The sequence below is a fragment of the Lissotriton vulgaris genome, chromosome 5, assembly GCF_964263255.1.
Source record: "Lissotriton vulgaris chromosome 5, aLisVul1.2, whole genome shotgun sequence".
Lineage (NCBI taxonomy): Eukaryota > Metazoa > Chordata > Amphibia > Caudata > Salamandridae > Lissotriton > Lissotriton vulgaris.
In genome coordinates, this window is record NC_141693.1 from 1,814,745,902 (window position 1) to 1,814,764,838 (window position 18,937).

The 18,937-nt window shown below is 44.2% G+C and overlaps 3 non-coding genes across 3 annotated transcripts; all 3 read left to right on the forward strand.

Moving 5' to 3' along the window:
* Positions 1–1,867: 1,867 nt before the first annotated feature.
* On the forward strand, positions 1,868–1,954 carry TRNASTOP-UCA (transfer RNA opal suppressor (anticodon UCA)). The gene has a single exon. It is a non-coding gene; the product is annotated as a tRNA-Sec (tRNA).
* An 11,092-nt stretch (positions 1,955–13,046) lies between these two features.
* TRNASTOP-UCA (transfer RNA opal suppressor (anticodon UCA)) lies at positions 13,047–13,133 on the forward strand. Its single transcript has one exon. It is a non-coding gene; the product is annotated as a tRNA-Sec (tRNA).
* A 3,311-nt stretch (positions 13,134–16,444) lies between these two features.
* On the forward strand, positions 16,445–16,531 carry TRNASTOP-UCA (transfer RNA opal suppressor (anticodon UCA)). The gene has a single exon. It is a non-coding gene; the product is annotated as a tRNA-Sec (tRNA).
* Positions 16,532–18,937: the final 2,406 nt, after the last annotated feature.

Below are 18,937 nucleotides of genomic sequence, written 5' to 3' on the forward strand. Positions count from 1 at the left end.
GGCTTTTTAAGAAGAGGGGATACCACGGCAAGTTTCCAGAAGTCTGGTACCCGTGCTGAAACCAGGGACTGATCACAAATGGCAAACAGTGGGGGGAAGAGTTCTTCCCGGAAGAGCTTCCAATGTTTATGCGGAAGTGGGTCCAAAGGTGATCCCGACGACACACTGTTGGCCAGGGAACAGAATTCCTCGAAAGTTGGAGAAGGAAAACAGTCCAACCTGGCAGTGCTGGAGGTGATGTCTATAGTAGGCCCGGGGTGCGTTTCCGTACATCTCTGAGGATTACCGCCAGATGTTACGCCAAGATTATTCAGAATGGCTGCACTTTTATCCTCAAAAGCCTGTGCCAGTGAATCACACAGAGACTGAGATGCGGAGATGGTATTAATCGCACTAGCAGGGAATGACAGATCCTTCACGATCTTAAACAAGGTCTGTGATTTATTTACTGCCACCCGCAAAGACTCTTCTAAAAACCTGGCCTTCGCACATTTAATCTGTGCTTGATAGATGGACAGGGCCTGTTTGTAAAGAGCCCGATCTGAGTCCAGGTAGTTCTTTCTCCACGTGCGCTTGGCCCGCTTGCATTGGAGTTTAAGTTGAAACAACTCCTCGGAAAACCATGGCATAGCCGGAGTAGGCCTGTTTCTTATTTTCCGTAAAGGGGCCAAGGAGTCAAGGGAGGACACAATCTGTTGGTTAAGCCTTTTGTAGCTCAAGTCTACGTTTTCCTCTAAGATAAAACCCTCTGAGAGTAATGAGGGTAGAGGGGACTGACTCAAGAGTTTTGACCATTGTCTAGTACTTTTAACCCCACCTGAGTTCCTGTTTCTCCCCTGCCCCACCTTGGGCGTGAGAGAGAAATGGACCAAAGCATGGTCCATCCAGCACTGGGGCAAGATGTTTCGAACAGTTACATGCTCTGGGTCTGCAAAGACAAGGTCCAGTATATGGCCCTTTTGGTGGGTATGAGTAAGGACCAACTGCTGCAGCTGAATACTCCGACAGGTCTGGGTCAGATCTGTAAGTGCAGTATCTCCAGAGCCGCCCAGCCAAAGATTAAAATCACCTAATACCATTAACCTTGAATGCGAGGTAGATAGATCAAGAATTAACTCAATCAGCCCAGTCACAGCCGATAAAGGGCTAGATGGAGGTCTGTAACAAAGTAGACCGGTAAATAGAGCGCCCCCTGTCCATTTAGAGAGAAGACAAGTAGTTCATGACCAGGAATGGTCTTGATGTCGATCAGGGATAGATCAATAGACTCTCTAAATATTAATCCTAGTCCACCCCCTCTAGCACCGATTCGAGGGATGTGCCTGATTTTGTATCCCGAGGGGCAGGCCAAGCCCAGCTCTACTGCACAGTCCGTGCTTGTCCATGTCTCCGTCATGAGTAAGATATCTAACTCATGGTGGTCAATCATGAAGGCAATCTCTCCATGATGTGAAAACAGCGACCTCACGTTCAGAAGGCCACAGCTAAAGGAATCTGTCTGCTTTCCTGGAGATGCAGCTAGTCCCCTTGACGGGGGGCTAGTGTTAAAGCATAAAAGTTCATCTCGAGTATAGGTAAGAGTATCTCGGGAAGGAAATCCAGGAGTACCGGCCCCCTGATAGCAAGTCTCATTTACCCAGAAAGCCTGGATCTATTTTGCATATGGATAAAGGTTCATATCCTGAACTTTTGACTCAGTCAGTGCAGGAAAATAAAGGCAATCAAACATAGAGCTGAGCCCAGAACTGCAATAAACAATGAAGATGACAATGACAGCTAGGCGGATTACAAATTTAGCCCGCACCCTATCTGTAAAAGAGTGTGTATTCTTGTGATATATATACCTGTTTGTCTCTATTGTTTCTTTGCCCGAATGAACCTCAGTGGTCTGAGGTGCAGGCTTCAAACCCGTAGCTGTCTAGCGACAGAGTGGTTCAATTCCACCTTCTGGGCGAAACAGCTTTTGTTATGGGCCTCAAGCCAATGTTAAGGTGACCATTTTATGTTTTTTGTCAATGTGTGTGTGTGTTCACAACTTGTAGCAGGCAATATTTAGTAACTTCTTGCAGATTTTGCTCACAGATCTTGGAATCTCACAGTATCTCTGTGCACCAAATATAAACAAATTAATACATGAATGCATGTATATTTTGAATCATGCAAAATGAGTCGCCTCTAGGCTCTTCCATTTTTTGGTTAGATAATATACCCTGAGGAACAACGACATAAAGTGACATCATGTATAATCAGGATTACACCATTTGATCACATTTGGAAACTAGGAATAAAAATACCTTTCGTACAACAAAAAATGTAAAATCTGTACCCGTCCTCTCATTTAGAGCATTCTAGCAGAGCAAAACAATATGTTGCAGCAAAACCTGATTATTAGAGTGTTTTAAATCTCCTCCAGCATATCTCTGCTTTTTTCCTGGCAAAAGGAAAAATACACCCTTTTGGGAGACTTGCACCATCATAGACACCCTTGTACCATGGTGCCTGTGTTGCATGCAGGGTTGTGTTTGTGGAGGAAGGGGCCCCTTCCTGCACAAAACCAATCCTGGGAGGCATATTCCTGTTTCTAAGTATCTTTCTATATGTTCTGTACAATGCAGCACACTTAGAAAGCAGAAGAAAGGAGGAGAAATAGAGATATTTCTCCTTGTTACGCCTCTCCTGGGAAGTGTAGGTTTTTAGTTTATGCTCATGTTTGAAAGTTCTTGTAAATTTGAGGATGCATCAAAATCCATGGGAGCAGTGTGGGAATACCCACACAACACCCATTAAATGCCTACCCAGGGTAGAGTAACGCTACCAATTGATTTGCACTGCGTTGCATTACCCCAGATGTTTTTAAAGCCACACAAATTTGTTTTGCATGGCTTCAAAAATCTGACTTAGAGGTTTGTGTCACGCATGTACTATGTTGCATGGTGCAATCGTGATGCAGCCCTCTCATAAATGAGACCATAACAGTGAAGCCAGAGGCGCCGATGTCATTAATGCAGCAGGTAATTAAAGCAGCAGGTAGAACAGCATTGGGTCCAGGAATTTGATGTACCCACTGCACCTTAATCATGCCGTCTTTTACTCCTCAAGGGTAAGGGATTCGTTTTTCCCTGTTTCTTGACGCGCCACTGTGGGGAGCTCTGCTGGCTGTAGGGTAATCCTTGCTGGGTGATGATCTTAATGCTTCCCTCATTGACCACAGAGGCTTGACAAACCACACACACACACACACTGGACTCAGGACTCAGTTAGGTCCCTGCACTGACCATTTAGGGGTTGTTCTCTGCCGGGGGTCCTCTCTGAGGTGCCCCCCGCCGGGTGAATATGGACTGTTACAAATAATTCCTCATTTTAGCCCCCTTTATGACAGTATGGGTGTATTTATGTATGGATATGGCATTTGTATAGCACAAGCATTGACAAACTGCAGCGGAGGGCTCCATGTAGAGGCTGAAGGTGACTGGGACAAGATTTAATTATGGGGGACGCAACTGATGGAAAAAATCTTCTCAGACCTCGGTGAATGAAGTGATGTCAGTTGCATAGGCAGCAGGAGAACCAGACAAGGACATTGCCAGTGAATCCCACTCAAGAGTTCAGGTGTAGGTGAGGGTGGAATGGTCAATTGAGTGCCCTCGGTACACGCTTACTCTGACATCAGCTGTACAGCTGCATCCTGACTTGTGGAGAGAGAGTACCTAATGAGTGGACCACTGATATTTATTTATCTTATTTCATGCTACTTCGTCATTTTGTTAGGAGGGAAATAAGTGAATAAGCCCAAAGATAACCTAAGGCCTGCACATTCGAAAGGTTTAAATAAACACTAAATGATGAAAAGTAGAATGCAGCATTATAAAAATAGCAAATTAATGCCAAAGCAGAGTCCAAAGCACAATACCAAATACTGTTCCTGATGATACACTGTTACGCACTCTTGGTCTGTATGATGATAACCGTATGGATGAGCCCACACATGTGTAATGATGAGCTCGACGGGTACATCTGTAGTTCTGAGATGGTTGGCAATATGGGGCACTTTGTATTTTTGATGATACAATTAAGGGTGCAGCACTATTCTTAATAATGATACTCAGAAAGGAGCACCATTGTTTTTCTAGGGAGAGGATGTGGTGTTACGTCCAGAGCTTCCAACTTTAGAACTGGGGAACCAGGTTCCAGTATCAGCGTCAACTCAACATTCTATGAGTATGGGTAAATTGCTTAACCTGCCAATGCTTAACAAGCATTGGCAAAGGTAATAGGTCTTGTCTATGAGAGCTGTTGGATTTGGCACTGTTTTGCAGCCATGATGCACACCAGCGCGGATGCTTAGTAGTGTGGCTAAAACTCATATTAAAAAGTGCACTGATGCAGCCAGGGTAAATGCGCTGTTCTTTTCAAAATGCATTAGCGTTTGATGCATCATAGTACTTTTTTTTCTTATTATTTTCAGCATTGCTGTGTAGTTCCTATAAATCTATTTAGGATCTGCACAGTTAGACAACATAAACAGTGGGATTGGTGTCCAGACTGATTCCAGACACCCCCAACGGATATGTTCGCCTGTATACTAGCTAGCTCACAGTGCCACTATGAACCCCTCTTACCAAGGAGAGAATAGTTTCTGGCAACTATCGAGCATGACAATCATGTCCCCTTGGGGATCAGAGAATTAGTACAGTACTTTAGTCACTCATGCTCACTTTGTCTAAGAGAGATACACAGAATAAACGATGGGGACGCTTTCAATAAGCATTTATTGAACCAGCATCATTCTAGTGTAAAATATGTGTGCTGCAACATGCATAAGACAGAAACAGATATATACAGTTATGAGCACCAACAGAGTACATAGATGGCAGAACTCTACCACAGTACTAAAACAATGAATATATGCAGGCATATAAATATATGACAGTAATAATGTGTACTCCTACAATGCTGCCCCTAACTAGATTAACTGTACATAGCATGCATGTAGATGTATAGCCAAGAATCCCCCTAGGATAAAGCCAACCCCATTACCTGGTGTGAGAGAACGAAGGACCACGTCTTGGTCTCAAGATAAGTCAAAAAAGGTAGGAAGATACCCCTAAAGTTATTGGTTAGGGAGGGGGAAAGTCAAAACAGAAAGTCAGACCCTATTGTGTTGTAATCACAAGAACTGCTAATGTTACTGGAGAGAGCTAGCAAGATCAAATTAGTTATCATTCAGTGTTTCACAAAATATAGAATATCACAGTCATTATTAGTGTCAAATTCAATTCAAAATATCTTTATTCGTTTGTTTGGTGCAATCATAAAAGTACAGATAAAATATCATAAATACATAGTTACATAAAAATACAGAATTTCATTATATTCATTTAAAACCAGTTAATTAAAAATGTAAAAACAGTTTCATATATAAAGTGCAGATTAAGTGCCCCTACGTTTCCTGATAGTTATGACATTTTTTAGGAACAAAGTTGTTCTTGATACAGATACATGATTATCTAGAGCTTGAGTGCTAATCATCGCCGCACGACAATGACGAAGTCCTAGCTCTCTTAATAAAGGTAATAAAACAATTTTCCTCATTTCATCATGAAATTTACAAAAATGAAATACATGAATCGTACTCTGGGGGGAGGTGTTATCACAGGGACAGAGAGGTAGCTCGTGTGTCCAGTTGTTGATCGTGGGAAAGCTAACCAGTCTGTGGAAGATGTTGAATCTGAAACGTGTGAGCAGAAATCGCTCATAGGTGCTTCTTACATAAATTAAATAGGGCTGAATCTTAAAAGTTACTAAAACCAGTTGATGCTGCTGAATAGAGGATTTTAGGACCTCTGCAGCAGTCCTATTGGAATCCAGAAGGGCTAAACACTCCTCTTCAAATCTTCAAATTTTTTCGAGAAATTGCTGAGATATCAGAGGATTCTGTAAGTATTCTTCTCTCCCGATATCTTTAAGAAAGTTATAAACATACTTCACCCATGGGATTTTTGTGGCACCATCCAATTTCAAAATATCTGTCAGGACATCTCTATTTAAGTGTGTCGCTTCTTGGGTCCAGACTCTATGCCATAGTAGAACTGGCTTAATAAGAACAGTAATATAAGATAGGCCAAGTTCTGAGTGACAATTGAAATTGGAAGAGCTTTTAGGAAGTGCCAGTATGTATTTTAAGAAAGACTTTTCAGGCACCTGGGTGGGTGCGGGGTTAGCGAGACCCCAGACCCCACTGCCATATATAGTTCCGGTTACACACTTAGCTTTGTAGATTTTGATCAATTCCACAGGGGGTCTTGTTCCTAACTTACTGGAAAAGATTTTGAGAGTGGCAGTAGATCTTAAATGCTCGAGCTTTTTAACAGTAATAGCGTGAGACCACGTCTCATTTTGAGCAAAATGTATCCCGAGATAGGAAAAATGTTTAGCAAATTCCAATTTTTGCCCTGCTATAAAGATTGGTCTCTTGGATTTATTTTGCTTACCACAATACATAGTAAAAGTTTTTGATGTATTGACTTTCAGGCCCAACTCTTTCATAAAGCGGTAGAAACTGTCGACCACACGCTGTAGGCCCACCTGAGTACGTGACATAAGGACAGGGCCGTCAGCATACAAAAGTGCTGGTATTGGGCGGCCGCCTACGAAGGGGGGATCCGAACTATCTTTGCACAAGACACCTTCCAACCCGTTAATGTATAAGTTAAAAAGGGAGGGGGCCAGGACACAACCCTGCCTGACCCCGCTCCTGATGGGTATTGTGTCAGTGCGTTCTCCGTTTAGACCAAAGCGTCCGCAGGCCGTCGCATTGCTATAAAAACGTTTAAGATAATAAATAATATTGGATTCAACCCCAAGTTGTTCCAGTATAGACCACAATTTGGAATGTGCAAAGCGGACGAGAGATCCACAAAGGTCAAAAACAAGTTACCCTGTTTTGCCCTCGTGTATTTCCCGATCAACAAGAGCAGATTCAAACCCTGCTCTACTGTCCCCAGACCTGAGCGAAAGCCATACTGGAGATCGGACAGGACAGAGTTTTCCTCAGCCCATTCCAGAAGTCGGTCTAGGATAATTCTGCCCGCTATTTTTGTAAAGGAATCCAGTAGGGAAATCGGCCTATAACAGGCAGGATCCTGTCTTTTCCCTTTTTATAAATAGGGACAATTACAGATTCTACCCATGTGGGCAAGAATTCAGCAACACAGCTAGCATTGAGCACCTGAACCAGAAGGGGCGCCCATAGGGCTGGGATACTCTTAAAAAGGTCTATGGGGACGCCATCTGGCCCAGGCGCCTTTGCGCCCTTGCTTTTACTCAGCGCCTTTTCCACCTCCTCCAATGTAAAATACAAATTACTATTAAAGGGATAGTTGTCAAGGGAGATCAATGACTCCACTTGGCCTTCTTTATGTTCTTCTCCTTCGTAAACTCTTTCGAAGTGCCTGACCCAGTCTGAGTTGCAAATAGCAATATCTATTTTTGGACCAGTCTCTTCGGTGAGGAAAGGAGTTCTCACGATTTTCCAGAAATTCACACTGTCGTTAGTTATTGAGGCTGTATGGAGAGCTTCCCAAGCTTCGACTTTCAGAGTGTTTTTCCTAGCTTTGATTGCCTCTTTATAATCTTTCCTAAGTCTGCGGATTTCCTCGGCTGATCTAGGGTTATTATGCAAAGCCTTTTCTAGCGTTGCATAAGCCTTAGTGCATCTAGAATCAAACCATCCTCCCTCCTTCTTCCTGTTCTTAAATTGTCTAGTTAGGGAGTTTTTGATTTTATTCAATATTACTAGGAAGGATGCGAGGTAAGTATCAGGTGATAAATCTGTCTCTAGACACTTTTTAATTTCCCTGGAGCATTTTTCAACCACTGTTTTGATTATCTCAGCCCCGTTTATCTGTGGGGAGCTCTGCTGGCTTGTAGGATAATCCTTGCTGGGTGATGATCCTAATGCTTCCCTCACTGACCACAGAGGCTTGACACACCACACACACACACTGGACTCAGGACTCAGTTAGGTCAATGCACTGACCATTTAGGGGTTGTTCTCTGCCGGATGGCCCTCTCTGAGGTGCCCCCCGCCGGGTGAATATGGACTGTTACAAATAATCCCTCATTTTAGCCCCCTTTATGACAGTTTGGGTGTGTTTATGTATGGATATGACATTTGTACAGCACAAGCATTGACAAACTGCAGCGGAGGGATCCATGTAGAGGCTGAAGGTGATTGGGACAAGATTTATTTATGGGGGACGCAACTGATGGTAAGAATCTTCTCGGACCTCGGTGAATGAAGTGATGTCAGGTGCATAGGCAGCAGGAGAACCAGACAAAGACATTGCCAGTGAATCCCATTTAAGAGTTAAGGTGTGGATGAGGGTGGAATGGTCAATTGAGTGCCCCAGGTACACGCTTACTCTGATATCAGCTGTACAGCTGCATCCTAACTTGTGGAGAGATAGTACCTAATGAGTGGACCACTGGTTTTTATTTATCTTATTTCATGCTATTTCGTCATTTTGTTTGGAGGGAAATAAGTGAATAAGCCCAAAGATCACCCAAGGCCTGCACATAGGAAAGGTTTTAATAAACACTAAATGGTAAAAAGCAGAATGCAGCATTATAAAAATAGCAAATTAATGCCAAAGCAGAGTCCAAAGCACAATAGCAAGAACTGTTCCTGATGATACACTGTTACGCACTCTTGGTCTGTATGAAGTGTTTTTGTATCATGTCTCGCTCCGCCTCTAACCCCGCCCACTGGCCACGCCCCTATCTGACTTTAATGAGTACCTGCACTTTTTTTCCCACTTAAAGCACTGCCTACCCCCCCCCCCCCTTGCACCTCCCCCCAGCTCACACCACTGCCGAGAGACGGACAGTTTTACTAGAAGATTCCAGGTCACCAAGACTGAAGTGTTTAAGCCCCAGGCTTTTCTTTAACAAAGCACAGTTCGCAGGTGTCTTACCTCAATTGGAGTTATGCAGAACTACATTTCCCAGAATGCATTAGCTTATTGAAGAAAAATACAGGACAAGAGTGTTGCATGTTTGACACCATTTATTTTATTATTTATTTCAAAGTTTTATATAGCGCGAACAAGATCTTTGCAGATATCAGAGCGCTTTACAGGACATGGGGTGATAGCATAATAGTAGCTAATAGTTGAGGTAGTTAGGTACGATATGCATAGTTACATAGGTAGGTCAAAATACAAGAGGTAGGTCATAGTTGAGGTAGTGTAGGTACAAGGTGCAAAGTCAAACAGGTACACCAATAATATGAAAGTACATAAAGAGGGAGCATATACTTGTTTAAGCGTGCTTAAACTACTTTTGTAAATAGCATAGAGGTAGGCATAGTTGAGGTAGGAGAGTACAGGGTGCATAGTCACGCAGGAGAATCAGTAAAATAACAGTAGGTAATATTTGAGGTGGTGTAGGTAGAGTGTGCAAAGTCAGATAGGTACTTCAATAATACAAAATAAGATAAACAGAGAGGGAACGTATACAATCAAGTGAGTCGATAATACCAGTAATACAAATAGGCCAAGGGGTCAGGAAGTTAGTACAACGCGGAGTCCTGGAAGTACAGAATAATAGTTCATGTGTATTTAGCCATGAGGATCGCTTTTACTTCTTTCTTAAAAAGTTTGTTGGAGGAGATGAGCCTGGTTTCAGGAGGGAGTGAGTTCCAGATCCTGGGCACCATTCCTGAGAAGGAGCGTTTATAGGTTTTTACCTTCCGAAATCTTCGAGGCTTCAACAGAAGATTGTTTGTGCTTCTAGCAGTTCTAGAGCCGCCCGAAATTGTCAGCTTTTGAGAGAGGTAGGCGGGTGAGTTCATGTGTATAGCCTTGTGTGTCATGCAGGCAATTTTCAGATGAATTCTGGCTTCAAAAGGTAGCCAGTTCAGGGATTTAAAGTCAAGGGAGATATGTGAGTGTTTTTTTGAGCCAGTGATGAGTCTCGCTGCAGCCTTAAGGGACGCTCTTAGGGGTGCCTTTGTGGTAATGGGGAGCCCACAGAGGGCGATGCTGCCGTATTCTATGTGCGGGATGACTATAGATTGTACTGCAGTTTGAAAGTCTTTGGTTGGCAAGAAGGGTTTGAGCTTTCTCAAGGTATTGATTTGGAAGTTCGCTCCTTTGGTTGCCTTGCTGATGTGCTGCTGCATGTTAAGATTGGAGTCAAGTGTTATGCCTAAAGATTTTGCTGAGTCAACGATGATAGGTTGTACATTGAGAGCAGTTAGGTGCTTGAGCCAAGTTTGAGTGGTAGAGATTTTTGCGGGCGGTGAGATCAAGAGGAACTCAGTCTTCATCGCATTGAGTTTGAGGTGATTCTCTGCAAGCCAGGATTGGGTGTTTCTGATCGTGGAGTTCAGAAGCAAGATGTCCTTGGGGGATAGTATTTTGAGATAAAGTTGGGTGTCGCCGGCATACATGTGGAAGTGAACATTGATGCTTGTAGCAGAGTAGTGAGAGGTTCCATGACTAAGTTGAACAGTGTAGGGGAGAGGGAGGAACCTTGAGGGACGCCTAACGATACAGGTACTGCGGAGGACATCAGGTTGTTCCTTTTGAATCGCTGAGACCGGTTGTGTAGAAAGGAAGTGAACCACTTGGGAGCAGTCCCAATATACCCATTCTTGTGTTTAATAGTTCGAGTAGGTTCTCATGTTTAACTGTGTCGAATGCTGAAGAGAGATCAAGAAGGATGAGGAGGCAGGTATCATTTTGGTCTAGGATTTGGAGGGCGTCGTCAACTATGTGAGTCATAGCAGTTTCGGTACTGTGCCCTGCTCGGAAGCCTGATTGATGAGGGTTGAGGAGATCAAAATTATTTATGTGATTAGTCAATTGTAGCTGTATGCATTTTTCCAACAGTTTAGCGAGCGTGGGAATATTTGTAATAGGACGGTAATTGTTTAGATCAGTGGGATCTGCTGTTGTTTTTTTTAGTAACGGTGTGACTTGTCCGACTTTGAGGGCGTTAGGGATGGATCCCAGTTGAAGAGAGCTATTGATGATCTTAGTCCAAAGTGGGAGGAGCGACGGGGTAAAGACTTTTAAAGCGTTAGCAGGAAGGGGGTCAGAGAGGTGATTGGATGGTTTCAGGGTGCTGAGCAATCTGCCAATTTCTTCTTCGGAGTAGGTGCCAAAGGATGACCATGTAGCATTGTTCTTTGGTTCAGACGGTGCTGTGTGTTGGGGGTTGGAGTAAAGGATAGCGTCATTGAGGAGATCACTTCTTATGTTGTCAGTTTTATGTTAAAGAAAGCCGAGAAGTCTTCACAGGAAGGTGTAGTGCCCCTGGTGCTGAGTGTCTGGGGTTGTTCTTTGGATTGTGTTCTGATTAGCTCAAACAGTTTTCTTGGGCGGTTTTTTGCTTGGGCGAGCTGGAGGCTGAAGAAGTCTCTCTTTGAACGTTTTATTTTCCTGAAGTAGGCGTTTCTGTTTTTCAAAGTTTTTTAGGTGCAGTGCAGAGGGGGCTGATCTCCAGGTGCGCTCTGCCATTCGCATGGCCCGTCAATCTTCATTGAGGCTCCCGTCATACCATGGGTTGGAGATCTTGGACGCGACTCTTTTCAGTTGCACAGATGCAGCCTCATCGATTATTGTGGTCATAGCATTGAAATAATGGTCAGTCAGCAGTTGAACGTCCGTAACACCGGACGGAGGAAGTAAGAGATTGTAGCTGTTGGCGGTGAGGAGTTTGGGTTGAGTTTCTTCATGTCTCTTTTCCAAACTTTGGGCTTGGAGGGTTGAGCTGGGTTAAGTTTAACTTTTTCATTGATGAAGGAGACAATATGATGATCTGACCAGTCACAAGGTTGGATTGACTCAAGTTGAATAGAGTCCTCTTTGGAAATGATGAGGTCAAGGATAGAGCCTTTCTCATGGGTCGGGCTATTGCATATTTGGGTGAGATCAAGGGCGTCGAGGACATTTTTGAGGCTATTCACCACTGTGTCACAGCGATCATTCCAGTGGAGATTGTAGTCGCCAAGGAAAATTTGGGTGTTTTGCCGTCCTGAGTTGGTTGAGATTAACCGGTATATTTACAGCCAGGCCCCCCACCTACAGAAAGACCAGCCTATGGTCTCTGCAAGTAACTCTGCCTAGGGCGAGAGGGCCTCGAGAGGCGCATCCAAGAGGAACGGTTACCAGGAGGAACTACTACAAATCCTCCAAGAAAAGGCAAATGCAGAAAACCTAAATCTGATGTCTGATGTAGAAACGTGTATGTCAAGAAATGTTTAGATTTATTAATAAATAAACCTACACCTCAGCATCACTTGTCTTTACAAATAGCACGTGTCGGGGTTTCCTGTTCACGAGTCATGTTGTGGTGTCTTGGACTTTGCACAAGTCCTGTTGTTGTGTCTTGGCCTTTCTTTACACAAGACAAGCTGTGGTGTCCTGTCTTTCCTTTACACAAGTCATGTAGGAAGGGTGGGGCAAACACTGGCTCCTTCATACAAATGCCAAATATCACAGCATGGTCTTAGCCCAAAGTGAGGTCAAATCTGCCGCACAGTTCAGAACGGCCTGTCGTACTATGCCACTGCTGCCATGATAACCAAAGGAGAAGTGATATTTAAAGTGTATAATAACAGGAGTATGTGTACTACATAGAGTGAGAGAACAGAGTAAGACTTTGAAAACGTCTGTTTAATCTGTGTTCTGTAACTTCAAATCAGCACAGCCTTTCCTCTTCTGTTGTTGTTAACTCTGACATTAGCAATGAATTACCTGAACTTTGTCCACATTACAAGCAGACTGATAGCAAGTCTCATTTACCCAGAAAGCCTGGATCTATTTTGCATATGGATAAAGGTTCATATCCTGAACTTTTGACTCAGTCAGTGCAGGAAAATAAAGGCAATCAAACATAGAGCTGAGCCCAGAACTGCAATAAACAATGAAGATGACAATGACAGCTAGGCGGATTACAAATTTAGGCCCGCACCCTATCTGTAAAAGAGTGTGTATTCTTGTGATATATATATACCTGTTTGTCTCTATTGTTTCTTTGCCCGGATGAACCTCAGTGGTCTGAGGTGCAGGCTTCAAACCTGTAGCTGTCTAGCGACAGAGTGGTTCAATTCCACCTTCTGGGCGAAACAGCTTTTGTTATGGGCCTCAAGCCGATGTAAAGGTGACCATTTTATATTTTTTTGTCAAAGTGTGTGTGTGTTCACAACTTGTAGCAAGCAATATTTAGTAACTTCTTGCAGACTTTGCTCACTGATCTTGGAGTCTCACAGTATCTCCGTGCACCAAATATAAACAAATTAATACATGAATGCATGTATATTTTGAATCATGCAAAATGAGTCGCCTCTAGGCTCTTCCATTTTTTGGTTAGATAATACACCCTGAGGAACAACAACATAAAGTGACATCATGTATAATCAGGATTACACCATTTGATCACATTTGTAAACTAGGAATAAAAATACCTTTCGTACAACAAAAAATGTAAAATCTGTACCCGTCCTTTCATCTAGAGCATTCCAGGAGAACAAAACAATATGTTGCAGCAAAACCTGATTAATAGAGTGTTTTAAATCTCATCCAGTATATCTCTGCTTGCTTCCCGGCGAAGGGAAAAAGACACACTTTTGGGAGAATTGCACCATCATAGACACCCTTGTACCATGGTGCCTGTGTTGCATGCAGGGTTGTGTTTGTGCAGGAAGGTGCCCCTTCCTGTACAAAACCAATCCTGGAAGGCATATTCCTGTTTCTAAGTGTCTTTCTATGTGTTCTGTACAATGCAGCACACTTAGAAAATAGAAGAAATGAAGAGAAATAGAGATATTTCTCCTTGCTACGCATCTCCTGGGAAGTGTACGTTTTTGGCTTATGCTCATGTTTGAAAGTTCTTGTAAATTTGAGGATGCATCAAAATCCATGGGAGCAGTGTGGGAATACCCACACAACACCCATTAAATGCCTACCCAGGGTAGAGTAACGCTACCAAGTGATTTGCTCTGCGTTGCATTACCCCAGATTTTTTTAAAAGCCACACAAATTTGTTTTGCATGGCTTCAAAAATCTGACTTAGAGGTTTGTGTCATGCATGAACTATTTGCATGGTGCAATCGTGATGCAGTCCTCTCATAAATGAGACCATAACAGTGAAGCCAGAGGCGTCAATGTCATTAATGCAGCAGGTAATTAAAGCAGCAGGTAGAACAGCATTGGATCCAGGAATTTGATGTACCCACTGCACCTTAATCATGCCGTCTTTTACTCCTCAAGAGTAAGGGATTCATTTTTCCCTATTTCTAGACGTGCCACCTTGGGGAGCTCTGCTGGCTGTAGGGTAATCCTTGCTGGGTGATCTAATGCTTCCCTCACTGACCACAGAGGCTTGACACACCACACACACACACTGGACTCAGGACTCAGTTAGGTCACTGCACTGACCATTTAGGGTTTTTTCTCTGCCGGGGGGTCCTCTCTGAAGTGCCCCCCGCCGGGTGAATATGGACGGTTACAAATAATCCCTCATTTTAGCCCCCTTTATGACAGTATGGGTGTGTTTATGTATGGATATGGCATTTGTATAGCACAAGCATTGACAAACTGCAGCGGAGGGCTCCATGAAGAGGCTGAAGGTGACTGGGACAAGATTTAATTATGGGGGACGCAACTGATGGTAAGAATCTTCTCGGACCTCGGTGAATGAAGTGATGTCAGTTGCATAGGCAGCAGGAGAATGAGACAAGGACATTGCCAGTGAATCCCATTCAAGAGTTCAGGTGTTGGTGAGGGTGCAATGGTCAATTGAGTGCCCTCGGTACACGCGTATAGCTGCATCCTAACTTGTGGAGAGAGAGTACCTAAGGAGTGGACCACTGGTATTTATTTATCTTATTTCATGCTATTTCGTCATTTTGTTAGGAGGGAAATAAGTGAATAAGCCCAAAGATCCCCCAAGGCCTGCACATAGGAAAGGTTTAAATAAACACTAAATGATGAACAGCAGAATGCAGCATTATAAAAATAGCAAATTAATGCCAAAGCAGAGTCCAAAGCAAAATACCAAAAACTGTTCCTGATGATTCACTGTTACGCGCTCTTGGTCTGTATGAAGTGTTTTCGTATCATGTCTTGCTCCGCCTCTAACCCCGCCCACTAGCCACGCCCTAGCTGAATTTAATGAGTATCCGCACTTATTATTTCCCACTTAAAGCACTGCCTATACCCCCCGCACCTCCCCCCAGCCCACACCACTGCCGAGAGACGGACAGTTTTACTAGATGATTCCAGGTCACCAAGACTGAAGTGTTTAAGCCCCAGGCTTTTTTTTAACAAAGCACAGTTCGCAGGTGTCTTACCTCTATTGGAGAGACGCGGAACTACATTTCCCAGAATGCATTGGGTTATTGAAGAAAAATACAGGACAAGAGTGTTGCATGTTTGACACCATGAAATCACCCGGTAACTTTACAGCCAGGCCCCCCACCTACAGAAAGACCAGCCTATGGTCTCTGCAAGTAACTCTGCCTAGGGCGAGAAGGCCTCGAGAGGCACATCCAAGAGGAACAGTTACCAGGAGGAACTACTACAAATCCTCCAAGAAAAGGCAAATACAGTAAACCTAAATCTGATTTCTGATGTAGAAACGGGTATGTCAAGAAATGTTTAGATTTATTAATAAATAAACCTACACCTCAGCGTCACTTGTCTTTACAAATAGCACGTGTCGGGGTTTCCTTTCCACGAGTCATGTTGTGGTGTCTTGGACTTTGCACAAGTCCTGTTGGTGTATCTTGGCTTTTCTTTACACAAGACAAGCTGTGGTGTCCTGTCTTTCCTTTACACAAGTCATGTAGGAAGGGTGGGGCAAACACTGGCTCCTTCATACAAATGCCAAATATCACAGCCTGGACTTAGCCCAAAGTGAGGTCAAATCCGCCGCACAGTTCAGAACGGCCTGTCCTACTATGCCACTGCTGCCATGATAACCAAAGGAGAAGTGATATTTAAAGTGTATAATAACAGGAGTATGTGTACTACATAGAGTGAGAGAACACAGTAAAACTTTGAAAACGTCTGTTTAATCTGTGTTCTGTAACTTCAAATCACCACAGCCTTTCCTCTTCTATTGTTGTTAACTCTGACATTAGCAATGAATTATCTGAACTTTGTCCACATTACAAGTAGACTGATAGCAAGTCTCATTTACCCAGAAAGCCTGGATCTGTTTTGCATAAGGATAAAGGTTCATATCCTGAAATTTTGACCCAGTCAGTGCAGGAAAATAAAGGCAATCAAACATAGAGCTGAGCCCAGAACTGCAATAAACAATGAGGATGACAATGACAGCTAGGCGGATTACAAATTTAGGCCCGCACCCTATCTGTAAAAGAGTGTGTATTCTTGTGATCTATATACCTGTTTGTCTCCATTATTTCTTTGCCCGGATGAACCTCAGTGGTCTGAGGTGCAGGCTTCAAACCTGTAGCTGTCTAGCGACAGAGCGGTTCAATTCCACCTTCTGGGCGAAACAGCTTTTGTTATGGGCCTGAAGCCAATGTAAAGGTGACCATTTTATGTCTTGTGTCAATGTGTGTGTGTGTTCACAACTTGTAGCAGGCAATATTTAGTAACTTCTTGCGGATTTTGCTCACAGATCTTGGAGTCTCACAGTATCTCTGTGCACCAAATATAAACAAATTAATACATAAATGCATGTATATTTTGAATCATGCAAAATTAGTCGCCTCTAGGCTCTTCCATTTTTTGGTTAGATAATACACGCTGAGGAACAACAACATAAAGTGACATCATGTATAATCAGGATTACACCATTTGATCATATTGGGAAACTAGGAATAAAAATACTTTTCGCACAACAAAAAATGTAAAATCTGTACCCGTCCCTCATCCAGAGCATTCAAGGAGAGCAAAACAATATGTTGCAGCAAAACCTGATTAATAGAGTGTTTTAAATCTCCAGTATATCTCTGCTTGTTTCCCGGCGAAGGGAAAAAAAACCTGTTGGAACTGGGGTAGTCTGGCCTAGGGCAAGACTAACATTCAGAGGCACAGTGTAAAGGTTGCAGACCACCCAACAGTAAAACCACGCAATATCACTCAAAAAGAAAACACTACACCAAAAGATGTGGGAAAATACGTACTGCTTTATAAAAATAATATTCTCTTTGTTGTCAAAATATAAAGCTTAGAACATTTCAGATTACTTTAGAATCAGCAGTTATACCTTTTAAATTACTAGCAGATTATCAATTAGCTTCTTCAGTACATTACATTTAGTTGTCTTCAAATCAAAATTCCACTTCCCAAGATGTTATCCTGTTCAATAAGACAATACACTTGTCAATGAATTAATCATAACACTTTAGACTTTCCCAGATCAATGACCCACATCAATTGTTCATTTCATAGGACTCCAGAAGCAATTTCAACTGGTTACTATACTGTGCCCAATACTGGTCTCTCACAGCACCAACCACCCTCACTTCCTAGTACACAGTTGCTGATGATCCCCTCAAGTTACTCAACTGTGGCAATTACTAGGATGTGGGTTATTCCCAGATAACCTTTAGTGCTACTCTCCCCCTTTTCAGTACACCTCCTTACTTGATTTCAGCTGTTGTTGAAGATGTCTTGCGCCAAAAGGAGGGGTGACACGGAAAAGGAGGGGGCTAGGAACCGAGGCTGCAGAGGCTCTCTCGCCTCAGAAGACTCCTCGGCGTTACTCGGTTTGGGCCAACTCCTCGGTGAGGCTCTCACCTAGTGAGCGTTAGGGACAGAAATCACGATGCCCCCAGGCCCCTTCCGGGCCTCTTAGCTCCCCCTCCCTGCTCGGGCCAGCTCTTCAGTGTGGCGCTCGAGCAGGAGGAGAAGGCAGGATCACTCGGCGCTCCTGAGTAATCCCCCGGCGCCTCTCCTCACGAAGACACTCACTCGGCGGTCATGCGCGGAAGCGCTCGCTCTCGTCCCGCCTCTCCTCACGAAGACACTTACTCGGCGGTCATGCGCGGAAGCGCTCGCTCTCGTCCCGCCTCTCCTCACGAAGACACTTCCAGGAAGGACACTACTCGTCCGGGCCTGCTCGATCCTAGGCCCCTCCTGTGGGAATTTGGATCACGATTGGGGCATGCGCGAAGGCGCGCTCGAGTAGGGACTCGCCTTCCCCTTTCCAAGGGAGACAGTACTTTGCCGGCAATGCGCTAGAAGCGCGGAAGGCGCCCCCGGGGTCCCGTCCACAGAGAGAAGCCTCGCAAACCTCTCAGGCTCAGTGGATCCCGGGGCAGGCGCTGTCACAGAAAACGATCAGCACCCCAGGGGTCCCGCTCACAGTGGGGACGGCGCTGCCTCCAGAAACCGGCTCCCTTCACCAGGAACTCCAGGGACCGGCCAACTGCACAAACAACCAGGGCTTCCCAGGAAACCAGGGGACAAGCCTTCCCCAGCACCCAGGAAGGTAGGAGAACAGTGCTAGTTCGGTTCTTTACCTCAGCTCCCACTTTCCCACTCTGCAAAGTCCTTTTTATTACTCAGGTTTGGATGGAGGTTGGGATCTAGGGATGAGGGCTATTCCTCCTGAGTCTCTTTCTGCTGGGCAGAGGACTGCGCACTGCAGCACTGCAGTCTCCTTCTCCTTGGACTTCCCCTGTATGGTTTGGACAAGGGGCAAGCTAGGCGCCCAGGGTCTCCAGTAACCCTTAACAGCGGGGTCAGGACAAGTAACCCAAAAGGGGATAATGAGGTGATACACTAAGGCAGCTTCCCTATCTAGGAGGTCAACCCTATGTCTAGCCTCTTCCCACCCTTAGCCACAGCCTGTCCTCCAGCTGACTCTCTCAGGTAGACAAAATGGCTGCCCCGCATTCCGCCTTATATAGGCTGCCCTTCAGTGGTCCAGAATGGACCAGAAGGTTCTA